Source organism: Dipodomys merriami, unplaced genomic scaffold (genome assembly GCF_024711535.1).
Source record: "Dipodomys merriami isolate MVZ:Mamm:240054 unplaced genomic scaffold, mDipMer1.0.p SCAF_15, whole genome shotgun sequence".
Taxonomy (NCBI): domain Eukaryota; kingdom Metazoa; phylum Chordata; class Mammalia; order Rodentia; family Heteromyidae; genus Dipodomys; species Dipodomys merriami.
The window spans coordinates 26,076,036-26,094,422 of NW_027202826.1; positions in this window are offsets into that span (position 1 = coordinate 26,076,036).

Here is an 18,387-nt window from a genome sequence, read left to right on the forward strand (position 1 = left end):
AAGAGAGTTCCGAGGCTGGAAACATCTTAGCAAGTCTTTCCAGGGCAATAGCAGTGTGTTCCAGTGGCCTGAGAGATTCCAGAAGAGAAGCAAATAGCTATGTGTACTGCAGCCTGCGGACCTCCATTTTACTCCATGCCCAACCATGGGGCACCTTCAGTATGAATGTATCGCTACGAAGCCCTCCCTGGGGGAAAATAACAGGTGCTGAGCTCTCTCTCTGGAGCACAAGGATTTACAAGGGTTGATAACTGCTCCTGACAGACACACTTGTTTACTTCTCATTAAGAGATCCTATATATTTCCAACATTATGAGTTTCAAAGGTGAGCTACTCTAACTTTCCAATGGTGATTGCGAAAGATGTTTGTACATAATGGGTAGAGGAATCGCACTTGCAGTCTGTTCTTGACCCCTAGCCTGTAGAAATCACACTGGCTCTTAGTTTCCCTATCTATAAATACCAATTTAATCCAACACTGTTGCATATTTAAAACATAGCTTGACTTTATTTCTATTCATTAAGCATTTTATTATGCTTACATATTTTAATTTTTATATACATTTCCTAGAACATCAAGTAAAGTATTAACAGAGCTGATCTCTGGCTGATATTTTTCTTTATCATTTTTGCTTAATCTGCTTTCTAGAACACAGCACTGTGTGTGGAAAAATAAAGAGACATTTATTAAATTTCTTACTTTTTACCTGTTACCTGCTTGGCATAAACGAATTATTTTTTAAAAAAAGGAATAGTTTATTTAATGACATGTAAGAGCTACAAAAATATACAAAAAGAATGTTAATAAACTGAGTTTCTATTAGTAAATAAAATGTTTCTCAAAGTTTTCCATGAAGTGTTAGTCTTCAAAATGGAAATTTCCAAAGTATTTTCATTTGCTATAATAAAAACTGCATGAGTGGTCAGGCCTGGACGCAGGTGTAGAAACCTGGAGAGGCGTGGATGACAAGAGATAACAAGGCCCAGAGCTGAGCTGTTTTTTTCTAACTGCACCTGCGCTGTGGGGGCCGGAAGGGCTCCAAAGGCTGTGTCATTATCGTTGTTAGGAGTCACAGAAAGTCCAGGCATAACACTGCACACTCTGTGAATTGAGAACTCCTGTTCCTGTCGTCCTTTTCAAACTAATTTTTCTAAAGTTACTTGCTTAACTGTTTGAATACCAGAGGTCATTTTTTGAAAGTTTAAATTCTGGAATCACCAAAATCTTTCCCAGAAAGTTCTCTACCTCACCTAATCTTCCACTACCATCATAACCATAACTGGAAGCCAGGAAAGGGGCAAGGTTCAGCCAAGTCCAAGACTTGACTGAGGCCTCTTTGGAGCATCCAATGAGCAATCTCTTTTTCTTTCATTTGTCAGTAATTTCTATTTTAATCTAATCAAAGAACTAGCAGGGGTCCCCAAAAAGTTGTTTATTTACTCATCATGCATTCATTCATTTTAACACTTCCTTCATTATGATGACAGGGCCAAGTGCCTAACACTCCTGCTTGACTGCGCTTTGTCTCATCTTGGATAGTCAGGGAGCTGGACATCATAATTGAAATTAGAGAATGTGGCCCACTCTCAAATGATTTGCTCAAGTCTAAGAGTAATTTTCCACCAAGCCTCACTGTTTGCCTCACTTTTGACTTTATTTGGTATTTGTTTGCTTTTCTTCTTGAGTCACTCAATCCACAAATGCCAAATCCCAATGCAATAATCTGCAATTATAGCATTGTATGCTATAAGACATATGTTATTAAGTCTATTATAGTAGTAAATTCATAATCAAACCAGAGATCAGAAATAAGCTTATTAAAAATTTAATAGCTTTATAGTAAGAAACAAAAAATGCACTATTAAGCTGAGCACTGGTAGTTCACACCTGTAATCCTAGCTACTCAGAAGGCTGAGACCAAACAAACAAAAAGCTGAAATTAGAGCTGTGGCTGAAATGGTAGAGCAATAGCCTTGAGCAAAAACTGCTCAGGACTGGGAGAGTGCAAGCAAGGGAGTGACATTGTCCAAAAAGATTTACATAGCTATAACCCCTCTGTACATCACCTTTACAATAGCAATAAAAATTTTTAATGAAAAAAATGCATTTTTATTAAAAAAATAAAACAACTGCTCAGGGACAGTGCCCAGACCCTAACTACAGGCCCAAGAACTGGCACACACACAAAATCTATTACTGTAGTTGAACATGATAAACAGATGTTAAATTAGATAAATATATGTTAAGTAGATGTTTAAGCCTTAAGAATTGAGCATCAAGTGGTATAGAATTATTGTGTTGATCTTAGTGAAAGCTTATATACCTGTGGTTATTTTTTGTTGTTGGTTATGGGCTTGAACTCAGGTCCTGGGCATTGTCCCTAAACTTTTTTGCTCAAGGCTAGCACTCTACTACTTTGAGCCACAGCTCCACTTTGTTTTCTGGTGGTTAATTAGAAATAGTCTTATGGACTTTCCTGCCCAGGCTGGCTTTGAACCCTGATCCTTATACTCGGCCTCCTGGCATAGCTAGGGCCACCAGCGATCAGCTTATTTTCTTTAAAAAAAAAAATATATATATATATATTTATATTATTGTAAAGTTACTGTGCAGAGATGTTACAGTTACATGAGTAAGATAATGAGTACATTTCCAATCGAGCATTGTTGCCTTCTCCTTTGTTTTTCCCCACCTTCCTTCCCCACCTCCCCAACTCCTTCCTCTTCCCCCCCCCCCCCCCGCCCAAGTTGTAAAATTCGTTTTCAACATAGTGTCTTACATCTCATTGCTACAATGGGTCAACCTGTATCCTTGTTTCATCATTTTATTTCTGTTCCCCTCCCCAAATTAGAAAAATATATAAACAAGATGCAAGATACTAGAATCAAATACAGTGAAAACAGGGGTTAGACCATGGGGGAAAACATAAAAAAGAAACAAAAAAAAATCTCATAGAACATTAAAAACAACAGCGACAAAGATTAAAACCTCGTGCCCCTATCTTGGGGTTCATTTTGCTTAGCATCATCTTATACAGTCATATGTTTAACCTTTTCTGCTTGTCTAGTAAGATTACCCTAGACATATACTAGTTATTGAAAATAAGGGAAAGCATGAGACCTATGTTTCTTTGGGTCTGGCTATTTTCACTTAATATAGTTTTTTTCCAAGTCTTTTCATTTCCTAATGAATGGGGGCAATGCCATTCTTTCTGATGGAGGCATAGAATTCCATTGTATGTATGTATGTATGTATATATATATATATATATATATATATATATATATATATATATATATCACATTTTCTTGATCCATTCATCTACTGAGGGACATCTGGGTTGGTTCCATATCTTAGCTATGGTGAATAATGCTGTGATTAACATAGTTGTGCTGGTAGCTTTAGTGTGGCCTTGTTTGTGGTCATTTGGGTAAATGCCCAGAAGTGGGATTGCTGGGTCATAGGGGAGCTCTATGTGTAGTCTTTTGAGGAACCTCCATACTGTTTTCCAAAGTAGTTCAACAAGTTTACACTCCCACCCTTTTGTCCACATCCCCTCCAGCCTCTTCAGTAAATGGTGCTGGCAAAATTGGTTAAACACCTGTAGAAAACTAAAGCTAGATCCTTTTCTTTCTTTTTAAAGGAAAATAAAATGCATCCAGTAGGTTCTGAGCCTGCAGAACAATACACACCATTTTCTCTCCATGGTTTCTTTCCTGTCCGCCTGACAGCCTCTTAGTCACTTCCGAGCACCTTTCTGGAACCATAGGAAATTCACTGGAAGTTCTTCAGGCCAACTCTAGGACACCTGCACAGCTGTCTCTACTGCCGGAACATGGTGGCAATGGGCCATCTGTGGAGGTGGCGCGCCCCCATAGTTCAAGGGAGGAAATGCAGCATCAGGGGTTGGGTTTTCAGTTTCTTAGAGGTGCCTGCAGAAGACTTGATGAGACCTTACTAATAGCAGGACTCCACGCAGATTGTCCATTCCCCTGACGGCCCTGACTTCTTGTCAAAGTGCCTCTATGTTCCTCTGTGCTTCCTAGAGTGAAACAACCAAGTCCTGCCCCAAACCTACCTCCTCCGAGAGGCAGCACAGGCCTATCACATCAAGTCTTCTGGGCTTCCCACACACAGCTTAGGAAGCTGGAGGAAACGGAGGGGTCCCTTGACAAGGCATTGTTGACTTTTGCTGCCTTACCTCCTTGGAAATCCTGACCTTTTCCCTCAATATGAAAACCCAGAGTGTTAGAAGCTCTATTCTTCACATCACTACCAAGAATCTTTGAAGACACCAGGTACAAATTTGTGGCTGAATTCTGTGTGATCTCTGAATTACTCACCTTCAGAGGTTTCATGAGTCAGGGTGGAGTGTGGACTTCAAATAAAAGCAGGTCTGAATTTAATATTTATGTGTGCACCTTCTAATTTCTAGCTTTTCAATTTCCTTAATTACAGTGCCTTGTTGAAAGGTTCTAAAGACTTTAAATAATGTCCCATGATCATAGCTATTATTTTCTGACTCCTTGACTACTATTACTGAACATGGTGAGATTTTGTGTTCTCTATCTCATGGCACACAGCTTGGTAGGACACAGTCTAGAACCTCCCTACTAAGCAACCTGAACTCAGGTCTGTCAAGGAGGGGCATGAAGAGCAAGCTCTCCTGAGTCACTAGTAGATAAATCTCCAGTGAGACACCGTGGCTGTCCTCCACATTATGGTCAGCAAAGGCCTGCCAGGGAATATGCAGAGCTACTATTTGTCTTTAGCCCTTGCCTGCCAGTTCCCATTTTTATTCTTATGTTTCACTTTGGCACTAGCCACTGTATTTCTTTTTTTCTTTTTTTTTCTTTTTTTTGGAGGGTATGGTCGTGGGGCCTGAACTCTGGGTGTGGGCACTGTCCCTCAGCTCTTCAGCTCAAGGCTGGCGCTCTACCACTTGAGCCACAGCGCCACTTCCAGCTTTTTTCTTTTGCTGTGGTGCTGAGGAATCAAACCCAGGGCCTCAGGCATGCAAGGCAAGCACTCTACCACTGAACCACCTTCCCAGCCCTACATATTTATTTTTTATTCATAGATAAATTCTAGTTAAATAGCTACATAAATATAACTCAATATCAAAATGGGAGTTTTTCCAAAGTGTTAAAATTATTATTCAATGATAGAACCTGGCGCTTCCCTTTAGTCCTTCTCTGAATTCAGTGGCTGACATCATCATTAACACTACATATTTAAATGAACTGGTTTCCTTTTAATCCAGATACTAAGAATCTAGTAATTTATTCACAAAATTCCCATTTCTATGGCAACATGACAGATGATTGTAGGCTATAGAAATGTTACAGAAGAATTTGCCCTGAGAAAATTAACTTTGTGGGTAGAAGTTCTCTCTTCTTGAAGGTATGAAACTGTCAATTGAGACAGACACAGAGGTGAAAATACTTGGGAGTCTGCCGCAGAAAAATTCCACATTAAAGTATCAGCAACAGATTCCAGAATGCCAAATTTATTATCAATTCAAGCAAAAAACTTCCCATTTTGGTATATTTTTAGGATACCCGGAACTGAGAGTTAAACAGTTGAATCCTATACCTTCATAAGATGCTCACAGTATTTCTTATTCAAGATATCCGTCTCCACTGTGCTTCTTCTGACAGAGAAACTCATTACTACCAAAGCCTTAGTCAAGAAATTGCTTTCTGCCAAAAGAAAAGGAATTTAAATACAATTTCCAATCTCTACAGGTAGCTCAAAGCATGTGAAAGGGAAACTTGAAAAGATAAACCTTTCCTTTATGTAACCACTAGAAACATTTTTAAGAACAATTGTGAATAAGCTTTCTTAGTAATGCCATTTGTTAAAATAATATTTGAAACTATAAAAAGAGACTGATATTATGCAATGAATAGGGTCAATAGAACTGAACCAAGGCAAAGAGTAAAAGAAACCTTAACAAGAGAAAGGAAGCTGGACACCAATGGCTCGTCCTAGCTACTGAGGGTGAGGTCTGAGGATCCTGACTTGATGCTAATCCAGGCATGAAAACTCTACAAAACTGTTATCTCCAATTAACCACCAAAAAGCTAGAAGTGGAGGTGTGGCTCAAGTGACAGAGCATCACCTTTGAGTAAAAAAACAAAGGGACAGAAACCAAACTCTGAATTCAAACCTATTCATACACAATCTTTAAAACACTGAGATTCTGCAAATTTTGTGTTGTTTAAGATAATCATGTGAGTGTATGTGTTACAAAGATTATATCAGATGCTGATGATAAAGATGGCTTCTGAGTAAGGCAAGAGAGATTTATGTCTTTTTGAAACTTTCAATTTTATTCTCTCTGTGAGTAATTTACAAAGTGCCTAAATATTGTATCTGAGAAGACTCAACCAATGTGTTAACAATTGGTATCTCTGAAAACTATATATTTATTCTAAGTTCATGGAATTTAGCAAGGTAGCATGTAACCAATGAAACAAATTAAATTCATAATAATATTTCCACTGTTTTGCACTAGTAGTGGTAAAATTTTTACTGGAGTCAACAGTATATAAAACTGATGAGAAGTACAAGTTGTCATGTTGAAAACGAGCTTTACAACGTCGGTGGGGGGGGAGGAGGATTGGGGGGAGGGGGAGGCTGGGAAGGGATGTGAAGGGTAAACAAAGGAGGAGGCTGCAATGCTTGGTAAGAAATGTATGCATTATCCTGCCCATGTAATTGTAACCCCTCTGTACAATATGTTCACAAATAAAATAAAATAAAATAATTTAAAAAAAACCTAAACACACAGTTCTATTTAAATACTATCCATTTTCAACTAATGTATTTTGTTGTCTTTGCAATGCCACATGTTAAGAAGTCCACTCAAGTATTGCTACAAATACTTGAACTAGGTGGGTATGTGAACATCTAGGAAGTACTAACTAGATAAACAACATCCTTAACCTGCTTCACTGGGACTGATTTCTACATGTTACCTAGTCTAGACTAGACCTGGAGAAACAGATGCAGCTAATATAAGAGTAACAAATTTTAAGTTCATACACAGGTATCTTCAAAACTTTTATATCTATACTAAAGCATTAAAAGGGGATATAAGAGAATTTAAATAGTTTTTATTGTGACATTTCCCAAAGAAAATGAATACTCACCACAATCAGTTATTAGGAATTTAAAATGAAAGTTATAAGATACTAGTCCCCACCTATTGACTAGGATGGCTGTAATCAATAACAGACAGTAGTCTGTGTTGGCATGGCAAAACTAGAAGACATCATGATGGAAAGGTAAATTCATGCAACTGCTATAGAAACTACTCAGAAGTTCTTCTGAAAGTGAAGCTTAGAATTCTCATATATCCCAGCAGTTGCACCTCCCCATGCAAACCTAAGAAAAATGAAAACTCAGATCCACACACAAAGCTGTGCAAGAATATTCACAAAAGTTTTACTCAGTAACAAAAGAGCATAAGGAACCCAAACATCTACCAGCTAGCTGATGGATGGCTAAAATGAAAGGACCAACATAATGGATATTATAATAGCTATATAATGGATATTATTCAGCCATAAGGAAGAATTAAGTACTGATGCTACACATGGCTGAACCTAGGAACATGGCGTTAAGTGAAAGAAACGAAATACAAAAAGCCACATGAATTGTAATTTCATTTATACAAAGTGCACAGATTCAGAAAGAACATTAACGGCTCCCAGGAAAGATGAGAAACGAATGAAAAGTACCTGCTATTGAGCACTTAGGTTCTTTTGTTTTGATAATGACAATACTTTGAAATTACATAGTAGTCATGTCTTCAAAAGCTTTTTTTGTTTTTGTTTTTTACATGATTTTTATTGTAAAACTACTGTACAGAGGGGCTACATGAGTAAGATAATGAGTACATTTCCTATTGAGCATTGTTACCTCCTCCTTTGTTTTCCCCTACCATCCCTTCCCTCCCCATCTCCACAACTCTTCTCCTCTCCAAGTTCTAAAGTTTGTTTTCAACAGTGTCTTCTACATCTCATTGTTACAATGGGTCAACCTATATCCTTATTTTAGCATTTTGTTATTTCCCTTCCCCAAATTAGAAAAAAATGTATATACAAGATGCAGGGCACCAGAATTCACAAGTTTTGAATATGCTACAAACAGCTGACTCATATACTCCAAAGAGGCGAATTTCATGGTATGTTAGTGATTTTTTGAAATTTCATTATGAGTTGCATATATAAGTTCAGGTAACCTGGTCATGTCAGCTGATTCTTTGGGACACTGCTGACTGTGACCTATTAAATAGCATGCTCAAATTAATGTAATCTCAACCATGTTTAAAAATCTCTCCAGGCATATATTAATTCTTAAATTTTACTCTGGAATCTATCACTGAAATGAAATGATATAAAAACAAATAAAAGCAACTTGTCTTTTTTTCAGACTTTCATTATAATAGCAGAATAAGTCTGATTATTACTAGAATTTTATCACCAAACCTGAATTACCACATGGTGAAAACCAACAGCAATATGGCTCTAAATATGAAATTAGATTCATTAGAGCAAATAATGACTATGTCCAAAATTTTAGGGTACTGGTCTGAATCCTGAGCATTTGAGGTTTCCCCTAAGTGTTGGTCTCCTTAGAGCCAAAAACCCTGAGATACCAAGGGTCTACTGTAATCGCTACTGTTTTACAGTTTGTGTGTAATAATTTAGCTTCAAATTTCAGTAAATTTTGGAAGCTCTGGAATAGGGTTTTAGTTTCTTTTGTCCTCTATAAACCATTAGTCTCTGAAAGAAAAAGATTTAAACAAAAGCAATTTGACAGACACTGGTAATTCTCACCAATATTCATATGGCTTTTGCATAGGTCACAGCCTTTCTGCAGGTCATGGCCCTTTAACAAGTCCTGGGCAGTAAAATGAGAGACTGGTGAATGCCATATATGTTAGACAGGTAAGAGCTGAGATGCCCTTTTCCTTCTTTCTCTTTCCCTATGACAACCTTTATCAGCATATGTTCCAGTGGATGGAGCTATAGGAGAAAAAGTGTACCATCACTGGTAAACTGTGTTGTGAATAAGAAGGTTATTAAAGCAACTAAAACGGTATTCATTTTTCATTCAGCATAGTATAGCAGAGGTTGAACTATTTCCTATGTGTACTTGTACGTGTAAAGGATAATTTTTTTTTATTTAATTTTATTTGTGAACATACTGTACAGAGGAGTTACAATTACGTGGGCAGGATAATGCGTACATTTCTTACCAAGCATTGCAGCCTCCTCCTTTGTTTACTCTTCACATCCCTTCCCAGCCTTCCCCCTCCCCCCCAATCCCAATCCTTCTCCTTCCCCCCCTTCCCCCCTCCCCCCCCCCCGCCCCTACGTTGTAAAGCTCGTTTTGAACATGACAACTTGTACTTCTCATTGTTGCAACAGGTCCACCTGTATCCTTAAACAACTGGTTTTTCCCCATCTCCTCCACAAATTATACTGACATCAAATATAGTGAAAGCAGGGGTTATACTGTGGGAGAGGGATATACAAAGCAACAAAGAGATAATCTTATAAATGGGTTAGAAACACATGCATGAAAGAAAAAAACATTAAAATACACATCTAAGGGTTCATTTTCCTGACATCACATTATCTGACCTTTTCCACTTGACTCATACATATACTAGATATTACAAATAAGGGAAACCATGGGACCTATGTTTCTTTGGGCCTGGCTTACTTCACTTAATATAATTTTTTCCAAGTTTTTCCATTTCCTAACAAATGGGGCAATGTCATTCTTTCTGATGGAGGCATAGAATTCCATTGTGTATATATACCACATTTTCTTGATCCATTCATCTACTGAGGGGCATCTGGGTTGGTTCCATATCTTAGCTATGGTAAATAATGCTGCAATAAACATAGTTGTGCTGGTAGGTTTAGTGTGGTCTTGTTTGTAAACATTTGGGTAAATGCCCAAAAGTGGGATTGCTGTAAAGGATAATTTTTATGTCCTAAACATAAATGAAGATAGATTGAGTCAAGAATAAATAATAGCAACAGTCATTAGAATATTTCAATCCCGTCAGTGGCACATCGAACTGAAACTCAGCTAGCTGTGACCTAATTGGATGCCAAAAGAAAACGAGCCCTTGGCACCAAAAAACTTGAATGGAAAACCCAGAGCTAAAGAGAAATGGTACAAGAATTCCGTGAATTTATGTTGGATTTACACTAAGTGGTATCTCTCAAAGCTGAATATAGGATTTAAAAAAGAATCGAAAGAGAAATTCTTTAAATGAGCATATCTAATCTTTGGAAGCTTCTATCTAAGGTAGTATTTCATGATAAGAGCTACATTAAATAATCTAAAATACTTAAATTCAACCATTGCTATTTAGACATTTTTGTCACGTGTTTTTGGTGTAGTAGAAGATAGACTATGAAAGGTAGGAATGAAAGAACTGGGAATTGAAAAAACTGAGGACAAAGGAAAAACCAGACAAGTGCACAGAAAGAGCAAGCAAAATTATCTTGAATTAAAAACATGGAGCCATCATAAATTCAATTTCTTGAAAAGGAGAAAAAAAAGTTCAGTGAGTTGTCATTTTACCTTTCTGTCTGCAGGTGGCACCTCCTGCTAATTACAAGTATTGACTATAAGGATAATGTATAATGTTCCTATCATGTTCCTGCATAGTGATGCAGGCAACCCGAGAACCAAATTCCAGCTCTCACTTAAATCATCACAAACCAAGGTTCTATTTCAGCACATCTCTTTGGAGTGCTAATGTAGAACAAAGCTTTAAGTCAAGATAAGTATAAAACAAATATCTACTGGAGATATAATGAAAGCATAATAAACTATTTGTTTTCTTCTAAAATAGCAGTTCTTGATAATTATCTGAGCTTCTTGGGGTTGTGTTTTATTTTGATTTTTTTCTTTTGCTATTTTTAAGTTTGCAGTTCTCTGAATTTGTCTAGATTATGAATGCCAGAACTATGTGAATGGGGCATAGTATTAATTACAGAAAATTGTTAATCATATACAAAGATTAGTAGGCACTTTTTCAAAGATAGTGAACCTCCAAATAAGAGAGTATATTTGGAAGGGTATATGTCACATCATACATTCTAATGTGTCTGGAGGAGAGACAAAAGACAAAAGACAAAAGAATAAAAAGCATTTCTTAGTATCAATTGCTTTTGTAAATAGTATGTTTATCTTTCAGTTTTCAACTTTTCTGGAGTAATTTTTATAAAAATGTGGTTTTTACTGTCTTTATATCCTGACAGTTTGCTATATTCACTTAGCAGACAACATGGATTTATTAGTATTTTATATGGACCTGATCATATTATATTGTCATAATGACAAAGAATGTTTATTTCTAATGTCTATCCCTTATTTCACTGTTTGTGACCTTCAGTGTAAGAGAAGTTTTGAAAAGACATCTTTACTGATTCTTAATTTTAGAAAAGTAGTCTCTATTGTGTTGATAGCTGTAGATATTTTATAGCCTTCCTTTATCAAGTTCTACTTAGCTTACTAAAAAAGCTTCATCACAATTTCTCAAATGCTTTTTCATAATATTAGATCATATGGGTATTTTTCCTTTATAGTCAGTATGAACTAAACTTACATTCCCAGGTTAATTCAACTTGATGATGTATTATCCTGTTGGGGATTGTCAGGTTTGATAAGCTAACATTTTGCTGAAGATATGTACAACTGTATTTATGTGGTACATCAATCTTAAATTGTCTTTTCTTAATTTGTTTTTGTCTGATTTGGAATCTGAGTAATGGTGGTCTCATAAAAGAACTGTGAAGTGGAGCTAGGAAGGTGGCTCAGTGGTAGAGTGCTTGCCTGGCAAGCAGGAGGCCCTGGTTTCAATTCCTCAGCACCACATACACAGAAAAGGCCGGAAGTGGCATTGTGGTTCTAGTGGGAGAGCACTAACCTTGAGCTGAAGAGCTGAGGGACAGAGCTCAGGCCCCGAGTTCAGGCCCCATGACAGACAGGAAAAAAAACACACAAAAAAAAACTGTGAAGAGTTCTCTTCTCTTTCCAAGAGTTTCAGTAGAATTTTTCTTTCTTAAATGTCTGGTACAGTTCACCAGTGAAGTCATGAGTACAAGCATTTCTTTGTGGGAAGATTTACTGTAATAGGACTATTCATATAGTCCTTCTCTTCTTAAATTTTTGAAACAATTTTCATTTTAAGTTTTAAAGTGTATTGAGTCATACATAGTAGTCACTTATTTTCATTTTAATGTCTTTGACATTTTAGTAATTTTTTTGTTCTATGCTTTTCTATCGAGTAATGAAAATAGGTTGTCAAAGTCCCAATTACATTTGAGGAGTTTTCTATTTTACATTTCAGGTATTTATAATGTGCTGCTTTCCTATTTTTTTTTTTTTTTGGTACCACTGTCACACTGACATTTACATTTTATGTTGAATTGTTTTTCCTTTATAATTTGCTATTAAGCTCAACCAGCACCTTTCTTTCTTCCCTTCTGGAAGTACTGGGTTTTTAACATCAAATTTGCTAAGGCAGAAACTAGCAAATGACGACTCTACCACTTGAACCCTGGCCCTTTTTGCTTTGATTTTGTTATGGTCTTATTCTGTTGACTGGCCACACTCAAACTGTCATCCCCTTGTCTTATCCTCCCAAGATGTCATTACAGGCAGGTACCACCATACCTACTACATCTATATCCCTAGGACTATTTATATTGCTGGTATATTAACGTAATTATGGGTCTCACATTCTGCTTTTTTTTTTTTGATGCCAATTTAAGAAATTAATCTAGACTTTTGTGTGTGTGTGTGTGTGGGTCCTGGGCACTGTCCCCTAGCTCTTAAGCTCTACCTCTTGAGCCACAGTAGCACTTCTGGTTTTCTGGTTAATTGGAGATAAGAGTCTCATGGACTTTCCTGCCCCGGCTGGCTTTGAACCATGATCCTCAGATCTCAGCCTCCTGAGTAGCTAGGATTACAGGCATGAGCCACCGGCACTTGGCTGTAGACATGTTCTATAAAGCAAAAATAAGTGCAATTTTTCTTTTGTTTTCTTTATTCCCAAAGAGTAGACATTCTCATTTGTTAGGGCAGTTATTCAGGATTTTTAAAAATATTCTTCTCAAATCACACATTTTGCTTTGCTTTACCAGTAAATATTTACTTTACCAGTAAATATTTTACCAGTAAATAGGTCCTCTTTTTACATTAACCCTGTCTTTGGTTTTTTTCCATGTTGACAAGAGGTTGTGTTACAGTTGCAGATGTTTTTGACTCACTGTGTCAGAGTAGAGGACCTAAGCACTGTGCAAATGTGTAAGAACATGTATGTCCTGTTTTCTAACCTGTCCTCCACTACCATTTTCTTGACTCCTCACTCACTAGCACTAGCATCTTTGTGTGACTGGTATGCGGAGGAAGATATAACTGTGGGTCTCACATTTCTGTAGGGTCTTGGTCGGTCCAGCGGAAGATGGATGGGGTCCAAGGAAAGGTAAAGTGGGCAGCTCACCTGTTTCCCAGCCTCCCTTAGCCCCGGAGATAATCAAAAGCAGCAGGGAATCAAGTCAAGCAGGAACTCGTTTATTACCACACAGCAAGCACTTTTTAAAGCAAAAAACCACGTGGCATGGAAGGGGAGGAAAAGGAAGCAACCAATCACTGTAGAGGTCATACTATCATGCGCCTAAGCTTTCTATACTTTCCCTGCTGTCCGTGAGCTGTTCACACTGACTTCACTTCACCTGGTTGTGGTACCCAGTCAGATTTTAACATAAACAACTCCGGCTCTGCCCACTCAACTCCCTCTCAGCGCCATCTTTGTTGCCCATGTGCCCTACACATTTCTGCTTTTTGGTGCCAATTTAAGAAATTAATCGAGACATTTTGTCAGTCGTGGGGCTTGAACTCAGGACCAGGCACTGTCCCTGAACTTCTTTTGCTCAGGGCTAGTGTTGTAACACGTGAGCCACAGCTCTACTTCTGGCTTTTTGGTGGTTAATTGGAGATACAAGTCTCATAGCCTTTCCTGCATGGGCTGGCTTCAAAGTACTATCCTCAGTTCTCAGCCTCCTGAGTAGCTAGGATTACAGGTCTGTGCCTCCAGCCTCCTGCTGGGGAAGTTATTTTTAATCTGCATTTTATTCTGATTATCCAACACTCTAACTCACATTGCCCCAAATTTAGCATGTTTAACATTTGAAGATACTTGAGTTGAAATCAAACATAGTATTTAAAATAAAAACAAAAGTTTTATAGTGCTTATGGGTTATGTGGATTAGGCAAGAGCAAGAATCACCTGGAGGCAGTGTGATCCTGTGCCTACCCGTTGATGTTGACTGTTCACTAAGGATGACCCAGAACACCTCCATAAGACCACTCTTCACACTATGATATACAAACAGGCTTGTAAACACTTGCTTATCCCAAGGAGGCCATACTCATAAAAGTCACCTTTACTATGACAGCCTCAGAATTAACATATCATTACTTTGTCACTGTGGTTAAGCCTGACTAGGCTGAAGGGCAGGATCATGGATCCTACCATTTACTGGGATGGATGCTAAAAACCACACTGTAGGGAAAAGAACATAGGTAGAAGATACTGTTGAGATCATTTTTTTTCAAAATTTCAGTCTACTACTGGTTTCTATGAGATTGTAGTGGCTCCCACAAGCCAGCTCTTGTCTTTGTTGGTTTCTCCTCATATTGGTCTGTGGTAAGCCAAATCTCCATCTGCTCAAATTTAACCCATGAAAATGCAAGCTGCTAAAGTTTCCTATTTATTATAAATACCTACATGAGACAGATATTCTTCATGTAAATCAGGTCATCTGGGTTGTCATTTTTCATCACTCTTTGTTGACCTCATAGAAAACTCTGATTTCAATGGTGTTGAGGGCTTTCTCGTTACCATGTATATTCACATGGAAAGACAGAGCTGGAAGCAGGAGTTTTTCCATGAATTAGTTAATTTCAATGTTTTAAATGTTCATTTCTACTAGTTGTTTTAATTAACAGTTTTATTTCCTTGCTTTCTCTTTATGATGTTATATCATTATTTATTATACAGTGCCCATCTAACTGCTACATATGTATGTATATACAGATATATATATATATATATATATATGCTACATATATGTATACACATGTATATACTTGTGCTTAAACACCCACTTGGCTTTTTTGGCTCAAGGCTGGTCCTCTACCACTTGAGCCACACCTCCACTTTTAGCTTTTTAGTGGTTAAGTAGATAAATGTCTTACAGACTTTTCTACCCCAGCTGTCTTTGAATCTGGATCTTCAGATCTCAACCTCCTTAGTAGCTACGGTTATAGCCATGAACCAAGGAGTCTGGCATGCTTTACTATATTTATAAAATTCTTGGGGCTTTTCCACTATTGTTTCCTAATGTCTGCCACTATTCTTGGCAGATATTTCTTTCTATTATATGACTGATAGCTCATGGACAGTGTAGATATTGAGAGAAATCCTATGCAACCATGAGGGTATATACTCTTAGAATCATTTCAAATCACTTTTTACAGTTAGTTCATCCCCAGACTGAAGTTGATATAAATTCCAGCTTTCCAACTAGGAAAAGAAAAGGAGCCCTTTCCCCCCTAAGTCAGAATCATTAACTTCCTTTTAATCTGCCAGTACATTGTGGGGATTTCCTATTATCCTCTACTCATTTCCTAAGATTAAGTGAAATCCTTCTGATGTTCTGGCTTCACAGGCTCTAACTCAACTCTTCTATCATGTGATTCCAAGATATTGTCGCTTGAAAGATGCTGAAACCTGTGTTAGTTTTTAACCAATCCCTCTTTGCCCTAAGGTTTTGACTTAGAACTGGACTCTGCTAGCTCTTTAACTGGCTGGTTCTATGTTAGTATCTTCCAATAGTGGGTGCTACAGGAACATGACAAGTGTGAAAGTAATTATCTTCTTCCCACTGTTCTATTAATTGGTGGTGAGTGGGTCAGCAATTAGAAATCTTGGTTTGTTTACCACCACAGCTATAGCCCTCCCAGTTAAGTGGCAAGTACCCTCTAGCTACTCTAGAAGGTATAGGGTGAGCATCTTCCATCACTGCCCTTCTCTCATGTCATGGTAGCAGGCAGCTACGGTGCATGTAAAAATCCAAATGTCTACCTTGAAAACTCTTCCTCTAAATTTCTAAATTCCTTCCTTGTTCACATTTCCTCAGTTTCAGGAGTTGTAACAGCGCCCTGCAGTAGCAGCATGTTTGACTTTAGCATGCCCTATTTAGTAATTTCTTATGTTTAAATTACTAGTGTGGGTTTCTGGCTTGTTATGAGAGTTTTGGAACCCACTCTGCCCAGTGGATGCACTGCACATCAACCATATAACTATTCCTATTAATGTCTGTAAGAGCGTCTATGTTTTAAATATGATTTGCATATATAATATACAGAATTTTCTTTCACACACTTCTTCAGAAAGCAGACATTTTGAGTGAGTATGATGGTACATTTGTAATCCTAGTACTTGAGAGACTGGGTCAAAAGGATCAAGAGTTTGACACTAGCATGAACTCTGTAATGAAACCTTGTTTAAAAAAAGCAGGAGAGGAAAGGTCATTTCTCCACATGCTTTTCAAAAAGTAGTTTCCTACATTACTTCTCATAAGTAAATATGTACCCACATCAACTTATTAGCATTATGTTTCTAATGCTTCATACATATTTTCAAATGATTTTTGGAATGACCTTCACTGTCTGCAGCAGTTGTGATTTAAACTTTTTATGAGACAATACAGCTAGGTTCTGGGGACTCATTCTTACAATCCTCGCTGCTCATAAGGCTGAGACCTGAGGATGTAGGTGAAATCAGCTAGGACAGACAAATCCTCAAGAGTCTTATCTCCAATTAAACTAAAAAGCTGCAATTGGAGGTGTGGCTTATGGCTCAAGTGGTAGAGTCAGTCATGAACAAAAAAGCTGAGTAATAGTGAGAGCTCCTGAATTCAAGCCCCAGTCTCCCCAACCCCATACACACATACAAAAGAAACAATTTATAACAATTTCACCACTGTAACAACTTAAACCACGTGTACCTAGATCTAGTTTCCTAAATAGTAGTATCTTACAAAACTATAATGAGGTATCCCATCCAGGAGATTGGCATGGATATAGACAAGACACCTGTTTTCCATTAGAAAGGATCCACTTGGAAACTCCTAAACTCATTTATCTGCAAGATCATAAATTCTACTTACAAACTGCATGCAGTATCCAGGAAAAAGGGACCACAACGAACACTTTTCTCATGAGAAATCTGGAGAAAGACAACTCTTTAAACGTTCAACTTCTAGCACTGACCATCCCTTCCTCTGATCTCAAATTTCTATCCTTATGTCATTTCTATAATTATACAAAATACGTAAATCTTTGAGATTCAATATTTAAAATTCTGTATAATTTTCTGCAAATTCATTCAAGGTTTATTTATCCACTTGTAATACTTAATATCTCATAAGGCACTAGTTTCCATAAACATTTATGGTATTATTGTGTGTGGGATGGGGGGGAGGGGGAGGGGTGGGACGCCGTTCCCGTGGCTTGAATTATGGGCCTAAGGGGCTATCTTGGAGCTAGCACTCTATATGGGTTCTATCTTAAGAGGCTATTTTTTAATTAATATCTTTACAGGGACTGGGAGAATGAAAATGCAGGCACTATTTAGAATATCATTCAGCCACTTTAATACGGCAAACAGACCATCGGGGCCAAAGAAAATTAAGTAGCCGTCTAATACTAAAACCTGGTCAGACTGCAAAAAAAAAAAAAGAGCAAATGTTCAAAAACATTTTATTACTAATGATAATTTCTTAATACACGACGTAACTCCGATTTATTCTAACAGGCCTGTTTTCATAGCCAGAAGCTGGGCAGCATGCCTGAGTTAGCAAGGCTGATGTCCTTGCCAGACTCCAGGTCTAGATCCCAACCTTACGAGTTGATGTTACACATAAAACTTGGCTGCAGTGCCATCATGTATGTTTCCTTAGTATGCTGACTAGAGATCGATACCAAACGAAACTACATGAAGAAAATGAATGATCCTGGAGAGTAGGATTCACCGTAACTGCTACCAGTCCCCGTGACTCTCCTTTCCCTCGCTGATGGAATGGGGGGGGGGGGGGGGGCACAGCGCAATGCTTTTCCACCAGAGGACTTTGGGCCTAGTGCTCTAGGTAAGCGTATCACCAGATTTCAGTGCAAAGTTCGAAGCTGAGCCTAAACCATACAACACCTGACGCGCCCGAAACCGTAAAGAGGGAAGGAAACATTCCCGCGCTGGGTCAAAGTCCAACGACAGCTCC